This window comes from Scyliorhinus torazame, chromosome 9, assembly GCF_047496885.1.
Source record: "Scyliorhinus torazame isolate Kashiwa2021f chromosome 9, sScyTor2.1, whole genome shotgun sequence".
NCBI classification, from domain to species: domain Eukaryota; kingdom Metazoa; phylum Chordata; class Chondrichthyes; order Carcharhiniformes; family Scyliorhinidae; genus Scyliorhinus; species Scyliorhinus torazame.
In genome coordinates this window covers 147,794,415-147,812,301 of record NC_092715.1, presented here as the reverse complement: position 1 = coordinate 147,812,301, position 17,887 = coordinate 147,794,415, and the positions used below count along the sequence as shown (strand labels likewise).

General features: G+C 43.7%; 1 protein-coding gene across 3 annotated transcripts in view; it reads right to left on the bottom strand.

The window, feature by feature from the left end:
• The window catches only part of LOC140429518 (beta-1,3-galactosyl-O-glycosyl-glycoprotein beta-1,6-N-acetylglucosaminyltransferase-like), a 168,924-nt gene extending 151,352 nt beyond the window's left edge, over positions 1-17,572 (bottom strand). For 2 of the 3 annotated variants that reach the window (XM_072516615.1, XM_072516614.1), the window contains exon 1: positions 17,158-17,522. The gene's annotated coding sequence lies outside the window, so the exon portion shown is untranslated. Of the gene's footprint in view, positions 1-17,157 lie in introns of all 3 variants that reach the window. The other variant, XR_011949107.1, reaches the window with a different exon arrangement.
• Positions 17,573-17,887: the final 315 nt, after the last annotated feature.

Below are 17,887 nucleotides of genomic sequence, written 5' to 3'. Positions count from 1 at the left end.
TTGCTTGAAACCCGCAGCACACGAGCAGCACCCGCTTCACAAAGAAATTGCGGTCCACAGGTGACTCCCCTTCCGACTTCTTCACTGTAACTCGGACAGTGTTTCGTATTCCCCAGCCTGGTGGTCGGGATGCAGCTGCAGCCATAACTCACACGTGGAGTCTAAACTGCATCGGCGTCAGGCCTAAACCAGAGGCTTAGACCAGCATGTAGATCCATCAATAGCAGCAGAGCCTGATGCCCACTCTCAGGTTGCCCATTCACTCTCTCCCACACAACCAAACGTATATCAACATACTCGCTCACACTCCCCCCATCCTCATACATTGATCCTCCTTTCACACGCTGGTTATTATTATTTTTACAACTGTTTTTAAACTTAACAATTTATTGCTGTTGCATTGCCTTACATTGGCTTAGAAATTGTTTATTTCCTTATACTCAACTTTTTTGTTTGAAATTCAGCTTATTCTTCTTCACGCCTGCTTTCCAAAATTTTCTCATCGCCCTGGAGGGAGGACAGTATGCACATATGGCCCTACTGAGCGAAGAAGGTTGGACAAACCTACTCGAGAGTTTAAAGAATACAAGATAATCTCATTGAAACAAAAAGGTTATGAGGGGGCTGAGCAGGGCTGATGCCGAAAGGCTCTATCCTATTGCTGGGGAGTCTGGAACTAGGGGACATGGGCTGGATTTTTGCTTCCAAGGCAGATAGAAGTTTCTTGAATTAGCAGACCAGCCTCAAATTAACAATCCCAGTTCAACCCCACTTTCGTTCTGAGGAGGTGAGTAAGCTAGAGTCAGGCCCACCGACCCCGGTGACAGACATCAGGTCGCCATGGCAGCTGGCAAATGCCTAGAGAGGCCCACCTTGGTTCTCTAAGCTTTGGCCTAGTTGTTTTAGAAGTTGTTAGGCCCTCTAGTCCTCACCCCTTATACCCACCCACATCCATGCCTCCTCATACCCTCAGACCATCTCCATGCCAGCTTTTGTCTCCATCCTCCCCCTTGAATTCTTATGTCCCACATACTACATTCATGCCAACCCATGCTCCACATGTAGCCCCATGTCTCCTCCATGACCACTCATCCATTATCCACAATAGGCAGACCTCAGGAGCCACGTGCAGATAAAATATTAAACTTCTAACAATCTAGTACAGCTCTTACTCAGTGAAAATAATTGTGAATGAAACCCATTAAAAGATTTCAAAACTCAAGTGGTTAATCGGTTATAAAAACACTCACACTTATATTCAGTAGACACACCCAAGACAATCAAACCTTTAATAGCCTCTTGAAACTTTCAGACTGGGAATTCAGAACCCCCTGTTGAAATGTGTTTTTTGAAGCTTTTAAAATTTAGTCAAGCATTCATTATGGCATAATAACAGTCCTTGATAAATATCAACAAAGAACTTTCTTGAAACTGTGGACGAGGGGATTTGTTTTCAACCCACACCAGATGACCTGTTAACCGAAGCAGTCCAACAGATGGTGTTTTTTTTAAACTCTTGCTGGTAGCTTAAGTTTGGTTTTCAGGTTTAAAGATCAGGGATATTAAAACCTTTGGATTATGAAACTTAAATGGACCATGTCCTCCTTTCAAGAGCATTTATATTTATGCTCTGAACTTGAAACTCCCATGCGGTGGGCTAAAACCCTGAAAACAGTCAAAATAGGGTCTGTTTGAACTCAGCAGTAGGTTCAGATGGCCCTGCTATGCTTGGGTTTCCCACCTGTGTGAATCAAGCCCCACCCCTTCCCCCGGTGGAAAAAAATTGGCATGGTTGAAACTGGGGGCGGGACATTCACACCCAGTCATGCCTGCCTTTTGTAAAGGTAGCAAGAGTCGGGAAGTTTCGCAAATCTTCCCAACTTTATGACATCGGGCCCATTGCGTTAGGATAGGGAGCAATCATTTTGGACAAAGATGAGGAACAAAGATGTAGCAGGGCAAGCACAAGAGTTAGACTGGGTAAATTCAATGTTAAATCAGGTGCAAAAAGAAAGGTGGGGGGGGATGACGATGAAAGTTTGCATTGAGAGAAACCGAACAAACAAATTTACAGCAAATGAAAAATAAATCTATTTCCAGAACTCTCTTTATAGGATGTAGGTTGGCGGATACAGGGGAATATTCCAGTTTGAAGTTATTTCTCCTGTACCTTTTCTCTGCTAATATTTATCAAATACTTTTTTTTTTTTACATAGAGTTTACAGTGCAGAAGAACTTCAGTCTCACTGGACTTTTGTTTCCCACTATTCTGGTACTTTTCAGTGTCTTCTACTGCAAAGACAGGCATAAAATATATTTGTTGAAGTCTATTTCATTATTCCCAGTTATAATTTTTCCTGTCCGCTTCTAAAGCAGTGGTTTTCAAAACACGAAGGAGACACAGAGAGCATCATTAGCCACACTTATGGTTGAGTGGTGGGAGAGGGTGTGAGATTGCGGGGGTCACTTGGAGAGTTGGTTTGGGGGGGGATTGGTGTCTACTCTCTCGTGCTGCCCAGTGTAGGTCATTGACCTTCTTCCTGCAATGCTGGCCAGTCCTCTTGGCCGGTCTCCTCGCCATTATTATTGCGAACTGGCTAGAGTTGCCTGAACAACTGCAGCTTAAGTGCTGTTCAACCTTGTTAACGGCTGGCGAGCGCGGTCCCAATGAATCAGCTGGCGAGGCATTATTTGCGGCGAGAAGCGAGTGGACCAATTAACGTTGAATTATGTTGCTGGTTTCACTGGGCCGAGCGCTAGGAAACCCGCGGCAATTCCCGCTTCCTGTATCAATGAGAAATTAATAAATGGTTCCAGGTCTTCATTTATTTCTAAACCCACTATTGCAGCAAAATGCACTTTGGAGTACTTGAAATTCCTCCCCCTCATCTAAACAAAGAACACTAGAGCATAGGAACAGGCCCTTCGGCCTTCCAAGCCTGTACCGGTCATGATGCCACCCTTGGCCAAACTCTCAGCACTTCCTAGTGCCGTATCCCTCTATACCCATCCTATCCATGTATTTGTCAAGATGCCTTTTGAACGACGTTAATGTATCCGCTTCCACAACCTCCCCTGGCAACGTGTTTGGAAAAAAACAAATAATGTATATCTGCAACTTAAATTGATGGCAATTCAGCGAGATCTAAATAAGCAGTTTAATTCCTTGTCTTCATCTGGATCCTATATTCATAGACAGATTTACAAGTCACGTTAGTTATGTTTGAGCTAATATGGCTATTAAAAAATGACTCCTATTCTGAAGCTACTAGTGCTTGACATTGGCATGCAAGACTCCCATAACTGCAGGCGTTCAAAGTGTAGAATATTTACCCAGGTTGAAGAACAGTACATGCTTTAATTCTCAAGCTACATCCATTGCCAAAATGTCTGTTGATGTACTGGTACGACAACAAGCAGGCACCTCTATAAATTCTTAAATCAACTTGTGGAGTTCTTCAAACAACCAACAAGAATTCAAACAACAAGAATTCAAACAAAAAAGTTGGTGTGTTTATTTCAACTCAATATCTAAGATTTAGAACGCATTCTTCTGCACCCACCTCGCCTCCAAATATTGTTTTTTGTGTTGTACAAAATTCAGGTTTTCAGTCTTTCCATTCTCTTTTGTAACAATGTATTTCAAAAATTCCAGAATGGTTTTTGGGTTGTTAAACCCAAACAATAGATGAAGTATGTAACACTCCAGCTATAGACAATGGATGCAAAACCCTCCCTTCTTATGCTGAGTATTTTCCATCACCAAATTCCTTTCGGGTTTATACGGTGGTTATTTCAGATTTTCTTTAGTTTATTAGGATGGTCACTTTCATGTATCCATTTTTATGAAAGCTATTTGCAAATTATTCCCAATTAGGCCATACATCTTCCATTCATTTTTCATAGTTTGAATCTCTTTTGAGCATATAGGGTGAATTTCCACTTGGCTCTCCCACTTATCCAGCGTAACTTAGGCAGGAGAGCTATGGAAACACTGAGAATATGCATGAGAATATGCATAAAGACTGTGCACTGTGTGATTTGAGTAGAATGAAAATATGAAGTACTTTGATGTTTCATTATAGGATTTATATAATGCAAGTTATTGCTGAAAGCCTTTTACTACTTAACAGAGATTTTTTTAATGTGTTATGGGATGTTGGCGTGGCTGGCTGGTCAGCATTTATTGCCTATCTCTAATTGCCCTTGAGAAGGCGGTGTTGAGCTGCCTTCTTGAACTGCTGGAATCCATGTGGTGTAAGTACACCCAGAGTGCTGTTAGGGAGGAGGTTCCAAGATTTTGACCCAGCGACCGCAAAGGAATGGTGCTATATTTCCAAGTCAGGATGGGGAGAGGCTTGGAGGGGAATGTCCAGGTGATGGTGATCCCATGTGTCTGCTTCCCTTGTCCTTCTAGATGGTAGCGACTGTGGGTTTGGAAGGTGTTGCTTATAGAGCTTTTGTGAATTCTTGCAGTGTATCTTGTACATAGTGGCACAGTGCATGCTTCAGGTCAGAATAATTATGGACCAGCAAACAAGCAGCCATAAAATAGCTAATCAGTTAAACTAAACTGTTTCTCCCTGATTGATTGAGGCAGAAGTATTTTACCAGGTTATCAGGAGAGCTCATTTCTCTTCTTCAAAAAGGACCATAGAGTCTTTAACATCCTCCTCAAACAAAGAAACATTTGGTCTACTGTGTCTTCAGCATAGCAAAGTAAAAAACGTTCTAATCTACCAATTGAAAGATAATTTTAAAATTTGAGGTGATTTGCAGTAGGCAGGCTCATTACTTCGGGCTTTGCTGACAGCCAGATCAAGCAACTGGGAGCCAGACGAGTTGTTACTCAGCTGTTTTTGTTAATCTACACCAGAAATTGAATTTGATTTGTATTTGTGTCAAACTGATTATATCATGGTAATTCTGTTATTATTTCAGTGTCACATATAAGAAGAAAATGTCCTGTTCAAGGTCTATTTGAAACATGATTCTCATAAACTGACTCCAAACGGACTCAGACCCATCATATTTCCTTCTGGGAGCCAAAGATCTATTTGGTGTTCTGGTAGTAAACCCACGCAGACCCAGGGAGAAAGTGCAAACTCCACACCGACAGTTCCCCAAGGCCGGATTTGAATCCAGGTCCCTGGCGCTGTGAGGCAGCAGTGCTAACCACTGTGCCACCGTGCTTCTTGTTCCTAATATTGGCTGTATGTATCAGCTGGAGGAGTGGGTCACCTCATGCCCATAAAGATAATTGACTTTGTCTTTTTAACAAGGAGGAAACATGGAATAATTGACAGTGTACCCTCTCAAAAAGGTTTCTCGAAAGTTAGGTGATTTCTGTTTGTGGTTTCTAGACAATGTTTAAGAAGTTATTTCAAAATGCATTTGTGCATTCCACATGAAAATTGATCTCCCATTACATTTCAATGAAAGAAATTTAAAAGATGGTGACTACCAGACCTGTTGGCGCCTTGAAGATAGAATGTCAAATAATGGCTTTCAGTGAGCTAACCATAACTGGTATGTTGATGGATTATCAATCATTCCCCTCCCCCTCCATTGTGCATCAATCATAAGACCATAAGACATAGGAGCGGAAGGCCATTCGGCCCATCGAGACCACTCCACCATTCAATCATGGCTGATTTCAACTCCATTTACCCGCTCTCTCTCCATAGCCCTTAATTCCTCGAGAAATCAAGAATTTATCAACTTCTGTCTTAAAGACACTCAATGTCCCGGCCTCTACCGCCCTCGGTGGCAATGAATTCCACAGACCCACCACACTCTGGCTGAAGAAATTTCTCCTCATCTCTGTTCTAAAGTGACTCCCTTTTATTCTCAGGCTGTGCCCCCGGGTCCTAGTCTCCCCTGCTAATGGAAACAACTTCCCTATGTCCACCCTATCTAAGCCATTCATTATCTTGTAAGTTTCTATTAGATCTCCCTTCAGCCTCCTAAACTCCAATGAATATAATCCCAGGATCCTCAGACGTTCATCGTATGTTAGGCCTACAATTCCTGGGATAATCCGTGTGAATCTCCGATGGACCCGCTCCAGTGCCATTATGTCCTTCCTGAGGTGTGGGGCCCAAAATTGCTCACAGTATTCTAAATGGGGCCTAACTAATGCTTTATAAAGCTTCAGAAGTACATCCCTGCTTTTATATTCCAAGCCTCTTGAGATGAATGACAACATTGCATTTGCTTCCTTAATTACGGACTCAACCTGCAAGTTTACCTTCAGAGAATCCTGGACTAGAATTCCCAAGTCCCTTTGCACTTCAGCAGTATGAATTTTGTCACCGTTTAGAAAATAGTCCATGCCTCTATTCTTTTTTCCAAAGTGCAAGACCTCGCACTTGCCCACGTTGAATTATCAGCTATTTCTTGGATCACTCTCCTAAACTGTCTAAATCTTTCTGCAGCCTCCCCACCTCCTCAATACTACCTGCCCCTCCACCTATCCTTGTATCATCGGCAAATTTAGCCAGAATGCCCCCAGTCCAGTCATCTAGATCGTTAACATATAAAGAGAACAGCTGTGGCCCCAACACTGAACCCTCAGGGCCACCACTCATCACCGGTTGCCATTCCGAAAAAGAACCTTTTATCAACTCTCTGCCTTCTGCCTGACAGCCAATCGTCAATCCATGTTAGTACCTTGCCTCGAATACCATGGGCCCTTATTTTACTCAGCAGTCTCCTGTGAGGCACCTTATCAAAGGCTTTTTGGAAGTCAAGATAGATAACATCCATTGGCTCTCCTTGGTCTAACCTTAACGATGGATTCTAGAATCTTGCCAACAACCGAGGTTAGGCTAATTGGCCTATAATTTTCCATCTTTTTCCTTGTTCCCTTCTTGAACAGGGCGTTACAACAGCGATTTTCCAATCCTCTGGGACTTTCCCTGACTCCAGTGACTTTTGAAAGATCATAACTAACGCCTCCACTATTTCTTCAGCTATCTCGTTTAGAACTCTAGGATGTAGCCCATCTGGGCCCGGAGATTTATCAATTTTTAGACCTCTTAGTTTCTCTAGCATTTTCTCCTTTGTGATGGCTACCATATTCAACTCTGCCCCCGACTCTTCTGAATTGTTGGGATATTACTCATGTCTTCTACTGTGAAGACTGACGCAAAGTACTTATTTAGTTCCTCAGCTATTTCCTGGTCTCCCATCACTAGATTACCAGCGTCATTTTGGAGCGGCCCAATGTCTACTTTTGCCTCCCGTTTGTTTTTGATATATTTAAAGAAACTTTTACTATCATTCCTAATGTTACTGGCTAGCCTACCTTCATATTTGATCCTCTCTTTCCTTATTCAGGGGCTGTTTAGCACAGGGCTAAATCACTGGCTTTGAAAGCAAACCAAGGCAAGCCAGCAGCACGGTTCAATTCCCGTATCAGCCTCATCGAACAGGTGCCAGAATGTGGCGACTAGGGGCTTTTCACAGTAACTTCATTTGAAGCCTACTTGTGACAATAAGCGATTTTCATTTTCAGTCCTCTGTTTGTTTTTGTAGCCTTCCCAATCTTCTGACTTCCCACTACTCTTTGCCACATTATAGGCTTTCTCTTTTGCTTTGATGCATTCCCCAATTTCCTTTGTCAGCCATGGCTGCCTAATCCCCCCTCTGATAACCTTTCTTTTCTTTGGGATGAACCTCTGTACTGTGTCCTCAATTACTCCTAGAAACTCCTGCCATTGCTGTTCTCCTGTCTTTCCCACTAGGCTCTGCTCCCAGTCGATTTTCGTCAGTTCCTCCCTCATGCCCATGTAGTTACCTTTATTTAACTATAACACCTTTACATCTGATTCAACCTTCTTTCTTTCAAATTGCAGATTGAATTCTACCATATTATGATCACTGCCTCCTAAGTGTTCCCTTACTTTAAGATCTTTAATCAAGTCTGGCTCATTACATAACACTAAGTCCAGAATGGCCTGTTCCTTTGTGGGCTTCATCACAAGCGGTTCCAAAAAGCCCTCCTGTAAACATTCAATGAATTCCCTTTCCTTGGGTCCACTAGAAGCATTATTTACCCAGTCCACCTGCATATTGAAGTCCCCCATGATCAGTGTGACCTTGCCTTTCTGATATGCACTTTCTATTTTGTGGTGCATTTTGTGCCCCTGGTCCTGACCACTGTCAGGAGGTTATGATTTTTATGCCTTTGTGGTTCCTCAACTCTACCCACACAAACTCCACATCATCTGACCCCGTGTCGTTTAGTGCTATTGATTTAATTTCATTCCTAATTAACAAGGCAACACCGCCCCCTCTGCCCACCTCTGTCTTTTCGATAGGTTGTGAATCCCTGAATGTTTAAATGCCAGTCCTGAACCCCCTGCAACCACGTCTCTGTGATGCCTACTACATCATCCCTGCCAGTCACAATCTGGGCCACAAGCTCATCTACCTTGTTCCGTACACTGCGCGCATTTAAATATAGCACCTTTAATTCTCTATTGACCGTCCCTTTTTGTTTTCTTAGTGTGGTGGACCTTGGTTTACTGAGCCTTTCCATACACTGTGTCATATTTTGTGGGATGGGGACTATCGTAACCTCTCCTGAGTTTTGTCTTTTCGTGCTTTTTTGTATTCCTAAGCAGCTACGCTTCCCACTGATTAATTCACCTCTTGGTTCCCCGACTTTCCCTTCCCCCCAATCTCTAGTTTAAAGTCCTATTGACCACCCTATTTACTCTTTTCGCCAGAACACTGGTCCCAGCTCGGTTCAGGTGGAGACCATCCCAACGGTATAGGTCCCCCCTGTCCCAAAACTGATGCCAGTGTCCCATGAAAAGGAACCCCTCTTTCCCACACCACGTGTTAACTTCCCTTATTCTTGCCTCCCTATGCCAATTTGCACGTGGCTCGGGCAGTAATCCGGATATTATGACCCTTGAGGACCTGTTTTTTAAATTTGAATCCTAGCTCTTTATAATCTCTAAACAGGTCCTCTTTCCTAGACTTGCCTATGCTGTTGGTACCAACATGGACCACAACAACTGGATCCCCCCCCTCCCTCGCCAGTATCCTTTCAAGCCGGTCAGAGATGTCCCGCACCCTAGCACCGGGCAGGCAACATACCATGCGGGACTCTTTATCCTGCTCACAAAGGATACTATCTGTCCCCCTGATAATAGAATCCCTTACAACTACATCTTGCCTATTTACTCCCTCCCCTTGAATGGCCCGCTGAACCATGGCGCCTTGGTCAGCTGACTCATCCTTCCTGCAGCCCTGTTCGCCATCCACACAGGGAGCAAGTGCCTCATACCTGTTGGACAGGGTCAAGGGCTGAGGCTCCTGAGTTCCTGACTGCTGGTTCCCTTTACCTGCCTGACTTGCAGTCACACTCTGCTGTCCCTGGCCACTGGCAGGATTTAAACTACTTACTCTGACAGGTGTGACTGCCTCCTGAAACAGTGTCCAGGTAAGTCTCCCCCTCCCGGATGTGCCTCAGTGTTTGAAGCTCAGACTCCAGCGCATCAACTCTGAGCCGGAGCTCTTCGAGCAGCAACACTTACTGCAGATGTGGTCGCTGCAGCTCGCAATGGGATCTGCCAGCTCCCACATCAAGCAGCTCAAGCACATCATCTGACCAGCCATCTCTAATTAATTAATTAGTTCAATTTATGTTTACGAGTTTAGCTGTGTTTTTTTTAAATTTGGGGCAGATTTGCTATCAACCAATCAGATCACAGCTTCCCTCTGATGTCACATTTGAAAAAAAAAAACTGGAAAACAGGAAGTTACTGTTAGGTTTTTATACTCAGAGACTGCTCCTCCTCCTCCAAACGGCTCCCGAAATTAGGCCTGAAGAAAGAGAGAACAAAACAGTAGGGAAAAAGCACCTTCTCCCACTCTGCACCGAATTACCTCACTGCACCAAATTACCAAGTTTCAAATTCTCACTCTCGTGTCTCACTCACTCAGGCTGTGTCTCTTTGACCTGCGCATCATCTCAGCTCTAATCCAATATGTGGACAATGCAACACATCAAAAATCTGCATCCAGTGGCCAGAACTAGCAGAAGGTGTGGACACTTTATTACTCTGAGAGGACCCAACAAGGTAGAATGAAGAGATCAGCACCCAGCATGAAGAAAGGAATCCTGCCTAAACAGGCAGTCATCTCGAGCAGGCAGAAAAGTGTTAATTTATTTTCAGGTCCGAGATTACAGAAATTTTCTACAATTCTTATTCTCCCCGTCAGCATGGGTTCATCTGGGTGCTCAGGTTTCCTCCCACAGTGCAAAGATAATAGAATCCCGACTGTGCAGAAGGAAGCCATTTGGCCCATCGAATCGGCATCAACCTTCTGGAAGAGCACTCTACCTAGGCCCAAACGCCTGCTCTATCTCCATAACCCCACCCAACCTTTGGACATTTAGGGGCAATTTATCATGGCCAATCCACCTAACCCGCACATCTTTGGACTGTGGGGGTGCAGGTTAAGTGGATTGGCCATGCTAAATTACCCCATAGTGACCAAAGTTGTGCAGTTTGGGTGGGGTTAATAATAATAATAATCTTTATTAGTGTCACAAGTCGGCTTACATTGCACTGCAATTAGGTTAGTGTAAATCCCCTGGTCACCACACTCTGGCACCTGTTTGGGGCACTGAGGGAGAATTCAGAATGTCCAATTCACCTTACAAGCATGTCTTTTGAGACTTGTGGGAGGAAACCGGAGTGCCCGGAGGAAGCCCACACATACACAGGAAAAAGTGCAGACTCCACGGAGCAGTGACCCAAGCCGGGAATCGAACCCGGGTCCCTGGCACTGTGAAGCAACAGTTATGGGGTAATTCAGTGTCAGTTCTGTGATTACCCAGGTGCTAGAGCAGATTGAAACAAAAAGTCAAAAACATGCATGCAATTTTATCCTGGAAGATCTTTCCTAATATTGATTTTATTTGCTTTTTAATCTGAAGGTCTCTTCATTTCAATTTAATCTTCTTTGCAGATCATTATGTGTTACAAGCAGAATTGATACATATTAGCTGTACGATAGTTTACAAATTGAGTAGCTTATCGTTATGGAATAGTTAACATATAATACAAAGAAATAAAGTGGTTGTGTTCCGGGGCATACAGAGAGTGGGATTTAAAAAACAGAATGTTAACCTTTGGCATCCAGGAAGAATGAGATGTGGCTATGTCACAAGCATAGACCCGACAACAGCACCATGACTGGATCAGGAGAGGGAGTGCCCTCCCTCCACCACCGATGCACAATAACAGCAGTGTGTAACATCTACAAGCACTGCAGGAATTCTTAGGCAGTACGTTCCAAACCCATGACCACTACCGTCTAGGACAAGGGCAGCAGCTACATGGGAACACCATCACCTGGAAGTTCCCCTAGTCACTCACTTAACATGACTTGGAAGTATATCACCGTTCCTTCAATGTCGATGGACCAAAATCCTGAAAGTCCCTCCCTAACAGCACAGTGAGTGTACCTACATTACATGGACTGCAGCGGTTAAAAAGTCAGCTCACCACCTCCTTCTCAAGGGCATTTAGAGATAGGCAACAACAAATGTTGGCCTAGCCAATGAAGCCCATATCCCGTAAAAATTGATTTTTTAAAAAGGTGTTGGCCTGACAATTCTTCACCTAGGGGGTAATTTTAGCTACCAGAGTCAAGTGGATTTTGATCAGGTGGGAAGTGAAAATACAAATAAGAATTTCTGGTTGTAAGGGAGGTGAGACAGAGGAGGTGCCACCGATCCATGATCGGAGAGTTTGGGTGGTCATGGACAGTGTTTCTGAACACTCCACAAATGACTTGGAACCAGCCAAAGGAATGGCAGCCTCGTAAGTAATTAAGACGCCATTACATCGAATCAACACAAAATCACGTGTACTGAATCACAAGAGGGAAAATCACACACCATCCCAAGAAGCTGAAAAATCATTGCTTAGATCAAGTGCTACACAACTTCTATCACATCAACTGGTAAAACTTAAACTCAATTAATTAATTAATCTGGAATTAACATGTGTATGATAACAATTAAACTATCAGATTATCATAAAAATCCATCTGGTTCATTAATGCTCTTCAAGGAAGAAAATCTGCCGTCTTTACTCAGTCTGGCCTACAGACCCACAGCAAAGGTTTTGGCTCTTTCTAACCCATTGAAATGGTATAGCAAGCCATTTAGTTGACCAAACCAGGAGGTAGAAAAGGCAAAAGAAATGAAACCAGATGGATAATCCAGTATCGACTTGGGTTCCAGATCTGACAATGGTATGCTCCTTACTCTCATCTGGGGGCTTGTGCCAAAATTGGGAGAGCTGTCCCATAGACTAGTCAAGCAATAGCCTAATGTGTTCATACTCACCAAATCATATCCTACAGCCAAAGTCCCAGATTCCTCCATCGCCATCCCAACAGCAGGACAAACCCACTGGGGGCAGTGGCACAATGGCTTACAGTGGCACTTGGGTCTCATGGTATCAGGTCAAACAAAAGCAAGGACACTTCCTGCAAATTAAGACCTACAGCCCTCCCTCAGCTGATGAATCAGTACTCCTCAATGTTGAACACCACCTGGAAGAACCCACTGAAGGTAGCAAATGCACAGAATATACTCTGGGTAGGGGAGTTTTCTTTTTATTCCATCAAAGGAGTGGGCATCGCTAGCTCTTCCAGCATTTGTCTATACCTAATTGCCCTTGAACTGAAAGACTTGCTATGCCATTTTAGAGACCATTAAGAATCAAACACATTGCTGTGGATCTGGAGTCACATGTGGGCCAGATAAGGATGGCAGATTTCCTTCCCTAAAGGCCATTACTGAACCAGGTGGTTTTTTACAACAATGGTTTCATGGTCATCATTAGGATTTTTAACAAATTCAAATTTCACCATCTGCCCTGGTGGGATTTGAACCCCAGCCCCAGAGCATTGCACTGGGTCTCAGGATTACTAGTCCAGTGACAATATCACTATGCCACTGCCAAAGAGTTGCTCGGTACTACTACTGACTGAGTTGGCTGAATCCTTAAAGACATAGCTGCTATACTGAGCCTGCAGCAGGGTTGAGGAAATCAACAAGAAGAAAAAATATACTCCACCTTGCCCTCAAACGTCTATCTGTCATGCATGCATCGGTCAACGGGTTGAACTGGTAGGAGTGAGCACCGCGCACTCCTCTCCTTGTGGAGACAAAGTCTTGTCTTCACACTGAGAACACCCTACATCACTGTGCTAAATGGAAGAGATTGAGAACATATTTAGCAGGACCAAATTAGGCATCCATAGGGTCTGTGAGCTGTCAACTCAACAGAATTGTATTCAGCCCCAATTTGTAACTTCATGACCTGGCATATCCCAGACTCTGCCATGATGATCAAACCAGCTAATCAACCTGGATTCAATGAAGCATGCAGGAGCACATACCCAGAGTAACAACATAAAATTGTGTGTCAACCTGGTGATGCTACAACACCGAACTGCTTGCTGGCCAAACGGAGGAGGCAGCATGCGATAGACAGGATCAGTCCTGCCAGGTAACATCATGAATACAGGTGGGCAATTAAACAACTAAGGGGATGAGGAAGCTCCGCAATGTTCCCCATTCCCAGTGAGGGGGAACACAGCATGTCAGCCCAGAAAAAAAGCCTGAAACACTTGCACCACCTTCAGCCAGAAGTGCTGAATGGATGATCTATCTCGGCTTCCTCCATAGGTACACAGCATCACAGATGCCAGTCGTCAGCCAACTTGATTCACTCTACATGATATCAAGAAACGGCTGAAGGCACTGAATAATGCAAAGGCTATGTGTCCTGACAGCATCCCAGCACTATTATTGAAAACTAGAACTAGTCGTGCCCCTAACGAAACTTTAATAGTACAACTACAACACTGGCATCTATTTGACAATGTGGAAAATTGCCCAGTATGTTAAGGCCATAAAACACAGGGCAAATCCAATCCTCCCTTCAGTCTAGACTAATTCCAGGAATGGGCAAGTTGTTTTACGGGGAAAGGTTGGACTGGTCAGTCTCGTGTCCACTGGAGTTTAGAAAAGTAAGAGATGACTGATCCTGAGGGGTATTGACAGGGTGGATGTGGAGAGGATGTTTTATCTTGGGAGAATCTAGAACTAGGGGTCACTATTTAAAAATAAGGGGTTGCTTACTTAATACAGAGATAAGGAGAATTTATTTCTGAGGGCCATGAGTCTTTGGAAATCTCTTCCTCAAACTACAGTGGAAGCAGAGTCTTTGAATATTTTTAAGACTGAGCTAGATATTCTTGATTAACAAGAGGCGAAAGGTTATCAGGGGTAGGCAGGATGTGGGGTTGAAGTTACAATCAGATTAGCCTACTCCTGCTTTTAATTCACATGTTTGTATGTAGTCTACACAATCAGCTATCAAACACTTACAGAACAAATTACTGATTCTCAGCTTTGATTCTGCTATGGTCACACAGCTCCTGACATTGACTTATAGCCTTGGCTCAAGCATGGACAAAAGAGCTGAATGCAATGAGGAGGTGAGAGTCACTGCCCTTCACATCAAGGTGGCATTTGACCAAATGTAGCACCAAGGATCCCCAGCTACAAGAGCAAGCCAGAGGCTACAAATGCTATGGAGAGAACTTATCGCCTGACCTGCAAAGCCTATTCATCATTTATATAGGGTACAGGTCAGTAATATTCTCCACTGCCTGGAAGAAACATCAAAAATAGAAGCAGGAGGAGGCCATTTGGCCCTTCGAGCCTGCTCCACCATTCATTATGATAATGGCTGATCATCAAATTCATTACTCTGATCCCGCCTTCCGCTTCACAGCCCGCTTAATTGACACCCCATCCATCCCCTTAAACATTCACTCCCTCCAGCAGTGTGTACCAGCTACAAGATGCACTACATTCACACACCAAAAATAACTCCTTCAACAGCATCTTCCAAATCTACAAACTCTACCACCCAGAAGGACAAGGACAGCAGATGCATGGAAAGCCATCCCCTCCCCTGTAAATTCCCCTGCAAGCTACATACCATCCTACTTGGTGCTACGTCACTGGGACAAAATGACTTCCTAACAACATTGTGATATATATACACCACATTGACTACAGAGATTCAAAACAACAGCTCATCACTTAAGGGCAATCAGGGATAGGCAATAAATTCTGGCCTAGTCAGTGATTCCCGCATCCTGTGAACGAATAAAATATTTAAATATCTGACTTAAGTGAAAGATACTAAAAGTAGACAAAATAGTAAAGAGGGAAGTGGTAATGGCTGATACCACAGTCACTTTTGTAACAGAATACAAGAAAGTATAATAAATGCTGAAATATGTAAAAGTTTCACTACAGACTGAGTATGTCACATCCTCTTAAGAGTTTGTCAATGTATTTTAACACCAGTAGGGCTATATATATCCTATACGCCCATGCATTTCAAAATGTGGATGGGTATATCTACTCCTCAGTGGACTGCGGTAATTTAAGGCAGCTCAGCACACCACCTTCTCACAGCCCTATATTCACCTGAGGAAGGAGCAGCGCTCTGAAAGCTAGTGACATCGAAACAAACCTGTTGGACTTTAACCTGGTGTTGTAAGACTTTGTACTGTGCTCACCTTCTCACAGGCAATTAGGGATGGGCAACAAATGCTGACCTAATCAATGAGAATCACAGCCCAGGAATGAACTTTTAAAAGCAAAATCCCCCGCAGTGACATCCTGGGTGTGAATTCAAGATGAAAACCAACAATGATGACGATGAAAGATTGCCATGGTTTCACTCAGAAAAAACTTGATAAACAGGTTGTGGGGAAAAACTTGAAAAACAAGTTGTGGGCAATGTTAGATTTAATGCTTGGCAGGTCTGTGCTTAGAACTGAATTAAATCCGAGGACATCAGTGCAAAGCTGAATATCAAAGAGCAAGAACTTACTAATGATACAGGGATAAAAATGAAAATGTTGGCCAGTGAAAGAGATCCAAACCAATTTATTTAACAAGCTGAAGATGCCAATGGTGACAACCAAGACTGCGCCTCTAACATCACCCCACACACCCGCATAATCATTCAACCCTCCCAGGATGGTTGGAAACATGAAAAGTCAACGGCTGCAAGTGTGACACAACTTCAGAACATCCCACCTCTAGCAAAGGCAGAGGCCAGGAGTAAATATGAACAGTTAACAATTACTTATTTCTTCAACTGCATTCAATTAGCCATAGGAATCTCTCTCCATTTAAGAGAGACACAAATTGGCTACTTGTAGCTTGAAGGGCACCACTCGGCAAACGCAAGGCCAGGCGAGCCACCATAACCCCCAAATGGAATTGAAGCTCCACCACTGGCGTCGTTCTGAATTTATACTCTAGCCAACCAATTAGCTTATGTCGCAGATGCATTCAAAAACCACCCAAATTTACACGTATATTCACATTTCTTTAAGCAGAAAAAAAATCACAGCCAAGTTATTTGAATTGATTGTCTTAATATGGTTTCATTATGGTGGCTCTTGGCTCGGCACTTTTGAAAGGACCTTGTGAGAATGTTGTTTCACCTATTGCGCAGTCTTGAGAAATGGACCCTGTCGCGTTATAGCGGGGTCCCGGTGTATGTTGTAAAACATCAACTGTCCTTCCAGCATAGCAATAGCTACAGGCAGGCATGAAGAGCTCCATTCCTCTAACCCACCTGGTCGCACTATTTCCGTGGTGCATTTCTTAGAACTAACCTTCTTAAAATCCGTATTCCCCACCCAAACCGATACTGTGTTCCCCACTCCCCACTTGAGAGGTCAGAGAGGAAGAGCTGCTCACAAGCATCGCGGGAAATAGGCTGAACCATAGAACTGATATATCTATATATATATATATATATTGGCAGCCCAAAGTTAAATAAAGACGACCATTTCAAATCTAAACAATGATCCCAGGGCTAAACACGACTGGAGGTCCAGGAAACTGCAATCAAACGAGATCAATATGTGCCTGTGTGTTTTGTAAAACCTTTAACTGAGCTTCTTCGATGCCAAGGTTAGACATAGGTTGTACTGTATTAAACTTACTGTGTGAAGGGAGTTGAAATCACTGGAACAGCATTGTACGTTTAAACGTTGAAACAGGAAACAACTTACACTTAAATTAATGTCTGTGCCGCTTTGGAGCCCATTGCGTCTTCACAGTCAGACCGAGGAAGTAAGAGGTTCATGTTCCTTCTGGCTCCTTGGGTGAGTAAGGTTACTGGTGAGGGCGCTCAGTGAAAAAAACAGAAAGCGGCTGGCAGAGTGCAGATACCGGTACCGACAGCTTCCTCTGCGGCGCTTTCTGTTCCTGCGCTTTGTTCCTTTCGCTGGGCTCTTCTCGCAGTTGTGTCGAACTGCAACTAACTGAAAGTGATCAATAGTCAGCCAGCAAGGACACTTCCCCTTTACGCTTTCCAGCTCACCGCTGCTGTGGTTACTGCTGATCTAGTGAAACCCGCGTGGAGAGCAGTGGGGCGCCTCCTATCGCAAGCACCTCACCGCAGCTTCTCTCATGCAGTGAGAGCCGAAATCAAGCATGATGCCAATGTGTGTTCATGAGGATGAGTCAGCAGAGTCACATATATAAATGAGGTTTTATTTGGCATTTTACCCGGTAATGGATGGCAATGAGGACAACTAATCCAGAATTAGACTAAGGATTACCCAACATTTTTGCCTGGATACAGAGATCACAATAGATTTCTAAGCACGGTGGTTAGCACTGTTCGTTCTGCACGTTTCCCCCGTGTATGTGAGGGTTTCCTCTGGGTGTTCCTGTTTCTTCCCATAAGTCCCGACAGATGTGTTGTTCGGTAATTCGGGCATTCTGAATTTGTCCTCT